The sequence below is a fragment of the Hemitrygon akajei genome, chromosome 29 (genome assembly GCF_048418815.1).
Source record: "Hemitrygon akajei chromosome 29, sHemAka1.3, whole genome shotgun sequence".
In the NCBI taxonomy this organism is placed as follows: Eukaryota; Metazoa; Chordata; class Chondrichthyes; order Myliobatiformes; family Dasyatidae; genus Hemitrygon; species Hemitrygon akajei.
This window is the reverse complement of record NC_133152.1, coordinates 47748912-47764793: the sequence shown is the minus strand read 5'-3', so window position 1 is coordinate 47764793 and position 15882 is coordinate 47748912. Positions and strand designations below refer to the sequence as shown.

Sequence of the window (15882 nt, the reverse complement as noted above, 5' to 3'; positions counted from 1 at the left end):
GTCTCAATCTGATCTAGAATCCTGATGAAATGTCTCAACCTGAAATACTGGAGTCCTGATGAAAGGTCTTAGCCAGAAGTACTAGAGCCCTGATGAATTGTCTTGGCCTTAAACATTGACATCATTGATGCTGTCTGGTCTGCTCAGTTCTTCCAGCCTTTTGTGTGTGTTGTTCAAAAACTAGACATCAGAGTTTAAAATAAGAGAGAAAATCTACAGTAGCACAATGGTTAGTGTGACACTATTACAGCACAAAGTGTCACGGAGTTGTATGGAGTCTCTGTGGAGTATGTGGGTTCCCTCCCACAGTCCAAAGTCACATCAGGTAGGATAATAAATTGTTTTAAATTGTGCATGATTAGATTAGGATTAAATGGTTTGTCGGGGGTTGCTGAGGTAGCATGGCTCAAGGAGACAGAAAGGCCTATTCTGCTCTGTATCTCTAAATAAGTAAATCAATCAATCAGTCAATAAATAAATACACCGTACTCTCTCCGGTCCTGTTCACCCTGTACACATCTGACTTCCAATATAACTCGGAGTCCTGCCATGTGCAGAAGTTCGCTGATGACACGGCCATAGTGGGGTGTGTCAGGAATGGACAGGAGGAGGAGTATAGGAAACTGATACAGGACTTTGTGATATGGTGCAACTCAAACTACCTGCGTCTCAATATCACCAAGACCAAGGAGATGGTGGTGGACTTTAGGAGATCTAGGCCCCATATGGAGCCAGTGATCATTAATGGAGAACGTGTGGAGCAGGTTAAGACCTACAAGTATCTGGGAGTACAGTTAGACGAGAAGCTTGATTGGACTGCCAACACAGATGCCTTGTGCAGGAAGGCACAGAGTCGAATGTACTTCCTAAGAAGGTTGGCGTCATTCAATGTCTGTAGTGAGATGCTGAAGATGTTCTATAGGTCAGTTGTGGAGAGCGCCCTCTTCTTTGTGGTGGCGTGTTGGGGAGGAAGCATTAAGAAGAGGGATGCCTCACGTCTTAAAAAGCTGGTAAGGAAGGCGGGCTCTGTCGTGGGCAAAGTACTGGAGAGTTTAACATCGGTAGCTGAGCGAAGGGCGCTGAGTAGGCTATGGTCAATTATGGATAACTCTGAACATCCTCTACATAGCACCATCCAGAGACAGAGAAGCAGTTTCAGTGACAGGTTACTATCGATGCAATGCTCCTCAGACAGGATGAAGAGGTCAATACTCCCCAATGCCATTAGGCTGTACAATTCTACCGCCAGGACTTAAGAACTTTTTAAAAGCTATTATTAATGCTTTTTGAGACGGTGATTTAGATGCATATCATATTTTTTTTACTGAGTTAAGTATTGTACGTAATTAGTTTTGCTACAACAAGTGTATGGGACATTGGAAAAAAAGTTGAATTTCCCCATGGGGATGAATAAAGTATCTATCTATCTATCTACAATGCCTATAGCCCTCTATTTTACTAAGCTCCATGTACCTATCTAAAAGTCTCTTAAAAGACCCTATCGTATCCGCCTCCATCACCATTGCCAGCAGAACAGAAAAAGACTCTTTCATGTCAAAGTGAAAACTGATCTCTACAAAGTGATCAAAATTAATTGCAAATATAAAACACAAAATAATTGATTGCATAAGGATTCACCCCTTTAATATGACACACCAAATCATCGCTGGTGCAGACAATTGGTTTTAGATGACACGGCCATAGTGGGGTGTGTCAGGAATGGACAGGAGGAGGAGTATAGGAAACTGATACAGGACTTTGTGATATGGTGCAACTCAAACTACCTGCGTCTCAATATCACCAAGACCAAGGAGATGGTGGTGGACTTTAGGAGATCTAGGCCTCATATGGAGCCAGTGATCATTAATGGAGAATGTGTGGAGCAGGTTAAGACCTACAAGTATCTGGGAGTACAGTTAGACGAGAAGCTAGACTGGACTGCCAACACAGATGCCTTGTGCAGGAAGGCACAGAGTCGAATGTACTTCCTAAGAAGGTTGGCGTCATTCAATGTCTGTAGTGAGATGCTGAAGATGTTCTATAGGTCAGTTGTGGAGAGCGCCCTCTTCTTTGTGGTGGCGTGTTGGGGAGGAAGCATTAAGAAGAGGGACGCCTCACGTCTTAATAAGCTGGTAAGGAAGGCGGGCTCTGTCGTGGGCAAAGTACTGGAGAGTTTAACATCGGTAGCTGAGCGAAGGGCGCTGAGTAGGCTACGGTCAATTATGGATAACTCTGAACATCCTCTACATAGCACCATCCAGAGACAGAGAAGCAGTTTCAGCGACAGGTTACTATCGATGCAATGCTCCTCAGACAGGATGAAGAGGTCAATACTCCCCAATGCCATTAGGCTTTACAATTCTACCGCCAGGACTTAAGAACTTTTTAAAGCTATTATTAATGCTTTTTGAGATGGTGATTTAGATGCATATCATATTTTTTTTTACTGAGTTAAGTATTGTATGTAATTAGTTTTGCTACAAGTGTATGGGACATTGGAAAAAAGTTGAATTTCCCCATGGGGATGAATAAAGTATCTATCTATCTATCTATCTAGAAATTACATAATAAGTTAATGAAGATCTAGTTTTGGAGACTGTGTGCAGTCAAGGTGTTTCAATTGATTGTAGTAAAAATACACCTGTATCTGGAAGGTCCAGCTGCTGGTGAGGCAGTATCCTGGCAAAACCTGCATCATGAAGATAAAAGAACACGCCAAACAACTCTACATTGAAAAGCACAAGTTAGGAGATGGATACAAGAACATTTCCAAGTCACTGAATATCCCTTGGAGTACAGTTAAGTCACTCATCAAGAAATGGAAAAAATATGGCACAGCTGTAAATCTGCCTAAAGCAGGCAGTCCTCAAAAACTGTGACCGTGCAAGAAGGGGACAAGTGAGAGAGGCCACCAAGAGGCTGATGACAACTTTGAAAGAGTTACAAACTTCAGTGACTGAGATACAACAATTGATGCCCTGGTGCTTCACCAGTCGCAGCTTTATGGAAGGGTGGCAAAGAAAAAGCCACTGTTGAAAAAAACTCACATGAAATCTCAGCTGGAGTTTTCCAGAAGGCACATGGGAGATGCTGAAGTCGCCTGGAAGAAGGTTCTATGGTCTAATGAAACCAAAATTGAGCTATTTGGCCATCAAACTAAACACTATGTTTAGCGTAAGCCAAACACTGCATATCATCAAAAAGACTCCACTCCTACCATGAAGCATGGTGGTGGCTGCATCATGCTGTGGGGATGCTTCACTGCACTGGGCCCTGGAAGGCTTCTGAAGGTAGAGGGTAAAATGAATGCATCAAAATACTGGGAAATCCTAATGCAATCTGCAAGAGAACTGTAACTTTGGAGAAGATTTGTTTTCCAGCAAGAAATGACCCCAAGCATAAAGCCAAAGCTACACAGGAATAACTTCAAAACAACAAAGTTAATGTCCTGGAGTAGCCAAGTCAGAGTCCAGACCTCAATCCAAATGAGAATTTGTGGCTGGACTTGAAATCTGACAGAACTTGAGCAGTTTTGTAAAGAAGAATGGGGCAAAATTGCAGTGTCCAGATGTGCAAAGCTGATAGAAACCTATCCACACAGACTCGGCTGTAACTGCTGCCAAAGGTGCATGTACTAAATACCGACTTGAAGGGGGTGAATACTTATGCAATCACTTATTTTATGTTTTATATCTGTAACTAACTTAGATTACTTTGTAGAGATCTGTTTTCACTTTGACACGAAAGAGTCTTTTTCTGTTGATCAGTGTCAAAAAAGCCAAATTAAATCCACTGTGATTCAATGTTGTAAAACAATAAAACATGAAAACTTCCAAGGGGGAGGTGAATATATAGGCACTGTAAATCTTGTCATGCATTCTTGTCATTGTAAGACATTTCTTAACACAAAATTATCACCAAACTCAAAGTTAATGGATTTCAAGGTACATTTATTATCAAAGAATTTATAAATTATACAACCTTGAGATCTGTCTGCTTACAGGCAGCCACAAAACACAAAACCTGAAAGAACCAAACTTTTAAAAAGATCAACACTCAATATGCAGAGACAGAGAAAAAAATGCAATCATGTAAACAATAGTTGTGAGCAGCAACATCCCAAACCAAAATGAGTCCTTACCCGAACCTCGGTACAGTGCAAACTAGGCCCACGCCTCGATATCAGACCATCATATTAGCGGGCATGGAGCACAGCAGCTGGGGCAGTCTTCATGGCCTCAGTGTCCTGGAGAGAGTAGTGTACATTACAGGAAAGCGAGCAAAATTGGCTCTCACCTCCAATCCCAATGCCCTGTCTTTCCAGTATATCACTTAAATCATCCAAACCGCATATTGTACCTCACACTAGGACCTGGCACTGCTGCAGTGAAAGCTCCAGGCCTAGGACACACCGCTCAGTGACTCTCTCCAGGCCTAGAACACACCGCTCAGCGACTCGCTCCAGGCCTAGGACACACCGCTCAGCGACTCGCTCCAGGCCTAGGACACACCGCTCAGCGACTCGCTCCAGGCCTAGGACACCCCGCTCAGCGACTCGCTCCAGGCCTAGGACACACCGCTCAGCGACTCGCTCCAGGCCTGAGACACACCGCTAAGCGACTCGCTCCAGGCCCAGGACACACCGCTCAGCGACTCGCTCCAGGCCTGGGACACACCGCTCAGCGACTCGCTCCAGGCCTAGCACACACCGCTCAGCGACTCGCTCCAGGCCTGGAACACACCGCCCAGCGACTCGCTCCAGGCCTAGAACACACCGCTCAGCGACTCGCTCCAGGCCCGGGACACACCGCTCAGCGACTCGCTCCAGGCCTGGGACACACCGCTCAGCGACTCGCTCCAGGCCTGGAACACACCGCCCAGCGACTCGCTCCAGGCCTAGAACACACCGCCCAGCGACTCGCTCCAGGCCTAGTACACACCGCCCAGCGACTCGCTCCAGGCCCGGGACACACCGCTCAGCGACTCGCTCCAGGCCCGGGACACACCGCTCAGCGACTCGCTCCAGGCCCAGATGTCACTGCCCAGCCCGAAGCCGCTCTCGACTTCTCCAAATCGGCTCAGCTCCCAGAGCAACCCAACCTCGTACCCGGGCCAGTTGTACAGACATCGGAACTCCTCTGTCTCGATTTCTCCTCCCCAAATGGCTGGCTCCATCTGTGTCGACTCTGCAACATACCAGCAGGGCTCATCCCTCAAATTTCCTCCACCTTCGCTCACCTCCTCATTGTCTGCAGTGATAATTTACTACAATTTCCTCAGGAAAAGTGTTATTAGTGATGTTTTTAGTTGAATTTCTTGCCTTTTGAACTGTCGGTGAGCCATTGCATCTGTTCGGTAACGCCATCTTAAACTGTTTCACAAGATCAATGTTTCCTTCTTCGAGTTGACTGAAATATCTTAAGTAACAACTGAACCATTTCTGGGCATTGGCTTTTATTGACTGGAAGAATGAACAACACTACATCCTGGAGAATGAGGCCGGGCTCAGGCCTCAATCGCCTTTATACAGGGGTCTGTGGGAGGAGCCACAGGAGCAGTCCAGACAGGTATATGTAGTTCACCACAGTAACAACTGAACCATTTCTGGGCATTTGTCTTAAAGTTTGCTGTAGCTTACATTCACAACATCCAAACGATAAAGCAATTTACAACTAGGGCTTAAACTCAAGTCTTTGTAAGTCTTAAGTTTAAAGATTCAAGGTTTAAAGTAAACTTATTATCAAAGTACATATATGTCACTATGTATAATCCTCAGATTCATTTTCTTGTGGGCTTTTAGATTAAATACAAATCAATGAGATAAAAAAAAGTAAACAAGCAATAAATATTGAGAAAGTGAGATGAAGAGTCATAGTTTGTGGGAATAGTTCATTGCTGAGTTCAGTGAAGTTATCCCCTCTGGTTCATGAGCCTGATGGCTGAGGGGTAACAACTGTTTCTGAGCCTGATGCTGTGAGTTCTGATGCTCCTATACCTCCTTCCTGATGGCTGAGGGGTAATAACTGTTCCTGAATCTGGTGGTGTGATGCACCATCAATAACTCTCGGAGATGGGAGGCGAATGGTAGGCTTCTATTAGCTGCAAGAGACCACGATTAGCAGCAAGAGACCACCACACAACATCCTGGAGACTGAGGGAGGAGCAATGCCTCCAATCGCCTTTATACAGGGGTCTGTGGGAGGAGCCACAGGAGCAGTCCAGACAGGTATATGTAGTTCACCACATGGTGTGAACCTCCTTCCTGATGGCAGCAGCAAGAAGAGAACATTGTCTGGATGGCAGGGGCCATGATTTCCTGCAAGCTTTTTCTTAATCCTCTTTCCCCTAAAGGAATCACGTTCTACTCTGTTAATCTTTCTCCGTGAGAGCTTGATGCCCAGGATTGTCCTGGTAACAATTCTCTAAACTCTCTGTAATCTACCTAGGTCCCATTAGCATACAAACATTGGAATTAGGAGCCTCGTAGTGCTGAGGACACTTCAACTACCCTTGGCAGAAATCAGAATCAAAATTAGGTTTATTATCACTGGCATATGCATAAAATCTGTTGTTTTTGCGGCAGCAGTACATTGTTATACATGATAATAATTTTAAAAACTATAAATTACAACAAGAAATATAAAGAAAATGGCGGCACGACAGCAGCACGCGCGGTCACTCCAGGAATGAATATCTGTTATCTGTAAGTAGGAGCCGTGTACAATCCTGATTTGATGGGGACGGACGTGAGAAGCACGGAGGAACATCTGGTGAAACTTCTGACATGCCTGTTTCGCTGCCACTGCTACTGTGCGATCGGAAAATCTCCAGAGAGGAAGGCCTCGAATCCTCGGCTTTGCCTGTTGCTTGGCGGCCAGGGCCGAGGTCGAAGCGCTCGGCAGAGATGGTGCTCGGTGCTCGGTGTCGGAGGGCTGGTCAGAGGCTCGAAGTTTTTCGGACGGACTCAGAGTTGGCTGTGGTCGGATGCTTCCAGAGGCTGCATCGGGAAGCTTTGCGGCTCTGGAGGTTCATGGCAGGAAGAGTTTTTCTTCCTTCTACCGTCTACGTGAGATGATGGGCTGTCGAGGACATTGAGACTTTCTTTCACCGTGCCCATGGTCTGCCCTTATCAAATTATGGCATTGCTTTGCACTGTTGTAACTATATGTTATAATTCTGTGGTTTTTGTAAGTTAGTCTTGGTCTGTCTTGTGTTTTTGTGATATCATACTGGAGGAACATTGTATCATTTCTTAATGCATGCATTACTAAATGACAACAAACTAGGACTGAGTGTCCTCACAATCTAAAAAATATATAAATTCAAATTAAATAAGTAGTACAGAAAGAGTGCAAAATAATAGTGAGGTAGTGTTCATGGGTTCACTGTCCATTCAGAAATCTGACGGTGGACGGGAAGAAGCTGTTCCTGAATCATTGAGTGTGTGTCTTCAGGCACCTGTACCCCCTCCCTGATGGAAGCAACATCACCAAAGAGGGTTGATTACACTCAACGTTTTAGGACAGCTCCTCCCCCGCCACCATCAGATTTCTGAATGGGCAATGAACCCACAAACACTTCCTCACTGTTTTGCTCTTTTTTGCATATATTTCTCATTGTAACTTACAGTATTTTTATGTCAACACATACAAACAAGCTGGATGAACTCAGCAGGTCGGGCAGCATCCGTTGAAAGGAGCAGTCAACGTTTCGGGCCGAGACCCTTCGTCAGGACTGAAGAGGGAGGGGGCAGGGGCCCTATAAAGAAGGTGGGGGGAGGGTGGTAAACCAATCAAAGCAAATATCAAGGGGTGGGGGAGGGAAAGCAGGGAGGGGATAGGCAGGAGAGGTGAAGAAGGAATGTAAGGGGAAAGCACTATGAGTAGTAGAAGAAGGCAGAATCATGAGAGAGGTGATAGGCAGCTGGAAGAGGAGACAGAGTGAAGGTGGGATGGGGGAAGGGAGAGGGGGGAATTACTGGAAGTTGGAGAATTCGATGTTCATACCAAGGGGCTGGAGACTACCCAGACAGTATATGAGGTGTTGCTCCTCCAACCTGGGTTTGCCCTCATCATGGCAGTAGAGGAGGCCATGTATGGACATAAACTGTGTTTATGTTATTAATGCTACTTAAATGCATCCATGCCAGGACCGCCAGACTCAATATCAGTTACTTTTGCTAACCAGTAAGGTAGAACCCTGTAGCGACATCCATCCAGGGACTGACACCTGGTATGGAGGGGCCACTGCACAGGATCGGAAAAAACTGCAGGAAATTGTAAACTCAGCCAGCTCCATCGAGGGCACTAGCCTCCCCTGCATCGATAGACACCTTCAAAAGGTGATGACTCATAAAGACAGCATCCATTATTATAGACCCTCTCACCACCCAGGACATGCCTCTTTACATTCTAACCATCACGGAGGTACAGGAGTCTGAAGACACACAATCAATGGCTTAGGAACAGCTTCTTCCTCTCTGCCAATAGATTTCTGAATGGGCATTGAACCCATGAACACTAACTCAATAGTTTTTCTTATTTTTTGCTTGCTTGTTGGTCTACTTATGTATATATGATTTATTGTAATTTATCATTTTATTATGTATTGGAATGAATTGCTGCCTCAAACCACACACTTCATGACACATGCCAGTGATATTAAAACTGATTCTGATGGCCAGCACAAGTTCCCTTCATGTTCCCAGCAGGAATCGAATACTCCTGCCCAACCAGACCCCAGAACTCTGACAGAAACCCTGGGCAGCTCTGAGCAATACGTTCTCCACGTCACAGGAAAGCAGCATCCATTATAGGGACCCCATCATGTTCTCTTCTCGCTGCTGCCATCAGGAAGGTGGTACAGGAGCCTCAGGACCACACCACATTGATAATAAATTTACTTTGAACTTTGAATGACCAGTGGTGAAGACGGCCGGAGCCCCAAGGCTGACTCAAACACTTACAAGGGATCTGAGGGTTAAGTTTCTCACTCACATGGGGATGACGATGGTCTACAGAACGTGCTGCCAGAGGAAGTGTAGTGACAAGTACAACGGGTGGTCGAAACTGCCCAGGGCATCACTGGCACCAGCCTACCCACCATCAAGGACTTGTATACAGAGAAGTGGTGGAAAAGGGCCAGTAACATCATGAAGGATACCACCCACCCTGCTCATGGACTGCTTGTCCCACTCCCATTAGGACTAAGGATTTAAAATTGTTTAATGTAATTTCCTGTTCATCAGTGTAAAGGCATTTTTTTCCTGTGAAAAGCGGATGTGTGAGCAAATTTTATGAAGATTATTACTTTGTTAATTTTGAGCCAATCAATTTTTAAGATGTGATTTTCTCTAAGGGTCCTTGTGCAGGATTCCCCAAAGGTAAACTTGAAGGTTCAGTCGGTGGCAAATGCTGCAGTGTTAGCATTCATTTCAAGAGGACGAGAATCTAAAAGCAAGGATCTAATGCTGAGGCTGCATAAGCAGGTCAGAACATACTTGGAGTATTGTGAGCATTTTTGGGCTCCTTATCTAAGAAAGGATATGATGGCTTTGACAAGGGTCTGGAGGAGATCCACATCCATACAACCTTAAAAAACAACTAAATCTGAGCCGTGGCCTTGACGGAGAATGCAGCTCAGCACATCATTTCACCCTGACAATCAGTGACCTACCTCCTACACTAACTTCTTCGCCTCTGCTTTCGTAGGAGGCCGAGAGAGCTGGACTATGCGTATCTATACTCAGGTCATTCTACAGTTGCACAGTCGAGAGCATCCTGACACGCTTCATCCCTGCGTGGTATGGAAACAACACTACGTCTAACAGGAGGGTAGTCAAAGCTGCCCAACGCGTCACCAGCATCAGCCTACTCAACACCAAGGACACAGATACCGAAAAGTGGTGGAAAAGGGCCAGTAACATCATGAAGGATCCCACCCACCCTGCTCATGGACTGTTTGTCCCACTCCCATCAGGGACGAGGCTACGTAGCATCAACACCAGGACCACCAGACTCAAAAACAGTTCCTTTCCCCAAGCAGTGAGGCTGATCAACACCTCCACCCACTAACCCACCCCTCCACACCCTCGAACACCTCTATATTATTATTTCCTGTCAGAGTCCCCTTACATACAGACACTCCTGTGCCTAGCGTCACTTTATGGAAATACAATCAATCTGTGTATATAAGCTATCTTATGTAGTAATAGCTATTGTGTTTTTTTTGTGCTGCATCAGATGTGGAGTAACAATTATTTTGTTCTTGTTTACACTTGTGTACTGGAAATGAGATTAAACAATCTTGAATCTTGAACATTATTGTACCTGCCTCAACCACTTCCTTTGACTGCTTGTTCCCTATACAGACCACACCTGCATGGAGAAGTTACTGTAACCCACAGTTTCCGCTAATTCTTTACCTCACATCTTGAAACAAAAGGGCTGGTCACTATCTTCAGGAAGGAGGTGCTGAGTGTTTAGAGAGCTGAGAGCTTCAAGTTGCTAGGGAAAAGCTTTACCAAAAGCCTATCCTGATCCCACCACATTGACACCATGATAAGATAGCTCACCAGTGTCTCTATACTTCCCCAGGAGGCTAAAGAAATTTCTCATGCCCCCATTGACCCTCACCAATTTTCACTGATGCACCATAGAAAGCATCCTGTCTCAGCCTGGTGTGGCAACTGCTCTGTCCGTGACTGCTCAGCACATCACGGAAACCAGCCTTCACTCCATGGAGTCTCTATGCTTCCGGCTGCCTCAGTAAAGCCAGCAGCATAGTCAAAGACCCCACCCACCCCAGACATTCTTTCTTTTCCCCTCTCCCATCGGCCAGAAGATACAAAGTCTAAAAACATGTAGCACCAGGCTCAGGGACCGTTTCTACCCCTCCCCCATTAAAAGACTATTGAATGGTTCCCTAATATGATAATATGGACTTGACCTCAAAATCTACCTTGCTATGGTCTTGTACCTTACTGTTAACCTGCACTGAACTTTCTCTGTAGCTGTTACACTTTAATCTGCATTCTGTTATCGTTTTACCTTATTCTACCTCAATGCACTGTGTAATGATCTGATCTGTGTGAAGAGCTTGCAAGACAAGTTTTTCATGGTATCTCGGTAAAATGTGACAACAATAAACCAGTTACAATACTTGTGGATGATGAGAAGCACAGACAAATTGGCCTGGAATAGGATACACTGGACAACAATAGTTTTTCAAAAGGGTTGCTTCCTCAGATTTTGTTTTGTTTATGATAGCTTGCTTGAAGCTGAACACAAATATACTTTCAGACCACTTATGTCATGCAGGAATTTGGAGAATATAATGCATTTAATTGCATGACAGCGCTGATGTAAGCTGCAAATGTTTGTACTCAGCGTCTGAGGGTTCTCGTTTAAGTGTCCAACAATAATCAGCCAGCATTGATGGGTTCCAGTTGTCCTGATACCATTTCTCCATGACCACGATGTCCTGGTGGAACCTTTCACCGTGCTCATCACTGACGTGGCAAGGTTTACAGCGAAGAAAATAAGTCTTCAGTGACATGTTGTACTTCATGTTGTCAACCAGCTGCATGTAGTTGGGTGTTCTATAGTTGCCAAAATAAAAATCAGCAATACCCTTGAACAGTAGGCAGAGCTTTGGAGGGTTAATGGCACCTAATGGCCACTCCTTTGTTTGCATCTTCGGAAACAGCTCTATTTCCAGCTTTAATTACTCTATTTTTCCCTTTCAGGGTTCTTTTGAAGACACTGACCTGGAGCTACATGCTATGGTTCTTTGCGGGAATGGGACTCGCTCTTGGGGTTTCACAACTGGCCGTTGTTCGGCACGCCAAGAGCTCGGCCGAAGAATTCCGCTCGCCTTCGGAGGACTGAGTTTTCATGGCTCTGGAGACGGAGGGGTTCAGAGGTCAGTGTCCAAGCAGAAGACCGGTGTTTTGTGGGAGATGGAAGATCTAAGGCTGTGTGCTCGGAGACCCGAGATCTTTGGGCACAGAGCTCGGAAAAAGTGACGACGCAATGGACTTTTAACATCGTAAACCAGCGAGTTGTTTGTTATGTCTCCCCTCTCACTGTGAAACCCATCACCTCGTTCTCCCTTATTAGGGAGAGAGAGAGCCCGTGGTATGTCGAATTATCAGGTGAATGAGTGGTCTTTGGGGTAACCGCAAGTCTGTGTCTTTGCTGTTGCTTTGTTCACGCTTGAGTGCTCGGTAGCGGGTGCCGATGCTTTTTTTGCCGGTGGGGGGATGGGGGATTGATGCTCGCTGCCGCTTACGCGCGGGAGGGAGGGGAGCTGTGGGGGACTTTGGGGTTCTAACATTTAACTGTCATTCTTTGGGGCACTCCTCTGTTTTCGTGGATGTTTGTGAAGAAAAAGCATTTCAGAATGTATATTGTATACATTTCTCCGACATTAAAAGTACCTTCAAATGCCTTCCATGCAATTTTCTCCAGTCCCACTAGAAGTTCTTTGAATTCCCTGTTATTGATGACTTGTTTGATTTGTGAACCAACAAAAATGCCTTCCTTAATCTTAGTATCAATTGTTCTGACTCGAATTATGAATTGAAATAACAAATTTAGGTGATTACAAAAAACGTGCATGATAGGGAAATTTCATGGTCATTTTCATGATTGGCAGCCCAAAATCCATAAGATACACCCTAAAGTATTCAGGAAGCAAAACCTTTGCTGTCCAGTACTATGGGTAAAATGTCATTAACCCAGTGAAAGGCTTTAGTTCATGTCTCATTACTGACTTATTACAGGATTTGCTCCGTTTTACTGAGAGTGAAAAACGAGGCTGCTGAGTCACACCTTGACCAGCAACTTGTTGTGAAAAAATATGGAAATGCTACTGTTCTCCCCGGCACAGGGGATGTTCCTATATCACAGGGTTACTATCACTGGCATAGGTCGTGAAATTTGTTGTTTTATGATGGCAGTATATTGTAAGACATAATAAGTACTATAAGTTACAAAACTAAATAAATATCGCAAAAGACAAATAGTGAGGCAGTACTCATAGGTTCATGGAGTATTCATTAATTTGATGGCAAAAGGATGGGCCTCATTTATTGATTTATTTCGAGATACGGCACCTTAAGAAGTGCCACCTACTTACGCTCACGTGACTAATTAACCTGTATGGCACGTCAGCGAGAGCAAAGCGGAGCGCCCGGAGGAAACCCGTGTGGTCCCAGAAAAACGTACAAACTTCCATACACACAGCAGCACGAAATGACTAGCACTGTAATAAGCTAACTGCTACACTACCCTGCCACTCCACACATATTGTCCGGCACAGTAAGCCAATTCATATCAGGAAATGTGTAAGTCAGTTCCCAAATATTTGCTAATGTAGCCCAGAAATGTTTTTGTTTTGGCAGTAGCAAAGCTCTGGAAATGACGTCCACATTTCTTGAAGGAATTCTGGCTCAGTACTGAGGCTGACTGTGTTTCAATTCTTTCCAAAGAACTCTGTTCATTATTGACACAATATTTTGGACAAGAGAACATATTAAACACACAGCCAGTGTTCATAGCGGCAAATTTATAACTCAGGGCGAGATATAGGTTGATTGTGTGAAGCAAGTGTTCCAGTAAGCAGTCCTCTGAGGCATACAGCCCACCATTCTCTGAAACGTGTATCATCATCTCCGCTGAAGAATCAGCTTACCACGCCTCACTACTGACCAAGATGTCGCTACACTGCACACCCACCTCCTGATGATGTCAGAGTGTGATGTTGAAATATTCTGCAGTTCTCTGAATTCAATTCTCCTGATGTGTCCTGACTACGTGTGTGCTCTGTCCACTTCTTTCTGTTCCCATATTTGGCCACAGATTTTCTCTTGCAGAGGTCAAGTTATTTTCAGTGCTCAGATCACGAGAACCAGGAGTAGAAGCTGAACCCTCAAGCCATTTAGGGATCCAAGGATCAAGGGTCAACTTTATTCACCATATACCGCACATTTCCATGGATTCAGAATTTGCTGTGGGCTTTTGGTCGGGGCATGACATGCAACCACAAAAAACATTCAACAATTATAACCAATAATATTAAAAATGAAGCTAGGGGTTAGAGTTCGCATATGGAATAAAATAAATCAGTATCAGGTTTATTATCACTCACATCTGTTGTGAACTTTATTGTTTTGTGGCAGCAGTACAGTACAGCAGCAGCAGTAATAAAAAACTATATATGATTTTGTATAGGGTTAAAATTAAGATAAGTATATAGTGCAAAAAGAGAGTAACAAAAGATTTTAAAAGGTAGTGTGGTAATGAATCATAAACACAAGAGATTCTTCAGATGCTGAAAATCCAGAGCAACTCACACAAAATGCTGGAGGAACTCAGCATGTCAGGCAGCATCTATGGAAATGAATAAACAATTGATGTTTTGGGAAGGGCCTCAGCCCAAAATGTTGACTGCTAATTCCCCTCCATAGATGCTGCCTGACATGCTAAATTCCTCCAGCATTTTGAGTGTGTTGCTTAGTGAGGTAGTGTACATGGGTTCATTGTCCATTCAGAAATCTGATAGCAGTGGGGAAAAAGCTGTTCCCAAAAAAAAGGTGTGGCTTCAGGCTCCTGTACCTCTTCCTTGATGGTATCAATGAGAAGAGGCATGTCTTGGAGTTCCCACTCCCACTCCGATATGTCCATCCATGGCCTCCTCCACTGTTGTGATAAAGCCATACTTAGGTTGGAGGAACAACACCTTATATTCTGTTTGGGTAGCCTCCAACCTGATGGCATGAACATCGATTTCTCAAACTTCTGGTAATACTCCCACTTTGACTTTAAATTTATTACTTTGATAATAAATTTACTTTGACTTTGTCTTTAACCTTGATGTTGAAATTGTATAAGACCTTGGTGAGGTCTAATTGTAGTATTTTATGCAGTTCTCATCACCTCCCTATGGGAGAGATGCCAAAAAACTTGAAAGACTGCCAAGAAAATTTATAAGATGTTACCAGGACTTGAGCCGAGGAACAGGGAAAGGTTGAATAGGTTAGGACTCTATTCCCTGGAGTGTAGGAGAATGAGGGGAGATTTAATAGAGGTGTACAAAATTGAGGGGCAGGTAGGGTGAATGCAAGTAGGCTTTTTCCACTGAGGTTAGGAGGGACTAGAACTAGAGGTCAGAGGGCAATGGTGAAAGGTTAATTAAAGGGAGAACTTCACTCAGAAGGTGGTGTGAGTGTGGAGCGAGCTGCCAATGGAAGTGAAGGATGCAGGGTCAAATTTTTAAAGATCAGCTTTACTTGTCACATGCAAATCAAAACATACAGTGAAATGTGTCATTTGCGTCAACGACCGACAAGTTCCGAGGATGTGCTGGGGGCAGCCCACAAGTGTCAGCATGCTTCCGACTCTAACATGGAGTACCCACAACTTGACTTGCACGCTTCCGATTTGTCTTTGGACTTCAGTCATTGATATGGATCCACGGAATAGCGGATGGCGGGATCCCAAATTCCAGGCTCAAACTCCAGGCTGCTGTCTCATCGACCACTGTGCTTTCTGCTCATATGATACCATGACACAGTGACCTGACGTCCACAGATGTCCTTCATCACCCATCCATATCACTGGCATTTGAGCGCAGAGTGGAGGTCTAGACTCTGGGTGACCTTTGTCCACATCACTGGCCTTTGAGACTCCAAGCTGATCCCTAACTTCCCTCATTGTCCCCAAAACCATCCGTATGAACTGAAAAAACAGCTCAAGCTGAGCCACAATGGAATGGAAAATGCAGCTCAGCGCCACCATTACCGGTAATTCACACTGGAAGTCGAGGATCTACCTCCTACATTGGTTTCTTCACCTCTGCTTTTGTGATAGGCTGACAAGA

At 44.7% G+C, this 15882-nt stretch overlaps 1 long non-coding RNA gene across 1 annotated transcript in view; it reads left to right on the top strand.

The window, feature by feature from the left end:
- Positions 1-11816, top strand: part of LOC140718498 (uncharacterized) — a 44987-nt gene extending 33171 nt beyond the window's left edge. The window contains exon 3 of the long non-coding RNA XR_012096708.1: positions 11747-11816. This is a non-coding gene — a long non-coding RNA (uncharacterized lncRNA). The remainder of the gene's footprint in view (positions 1-11746) is intronic.
- Positions 11817-15882: the final 4066 nt, after the last annotated feature.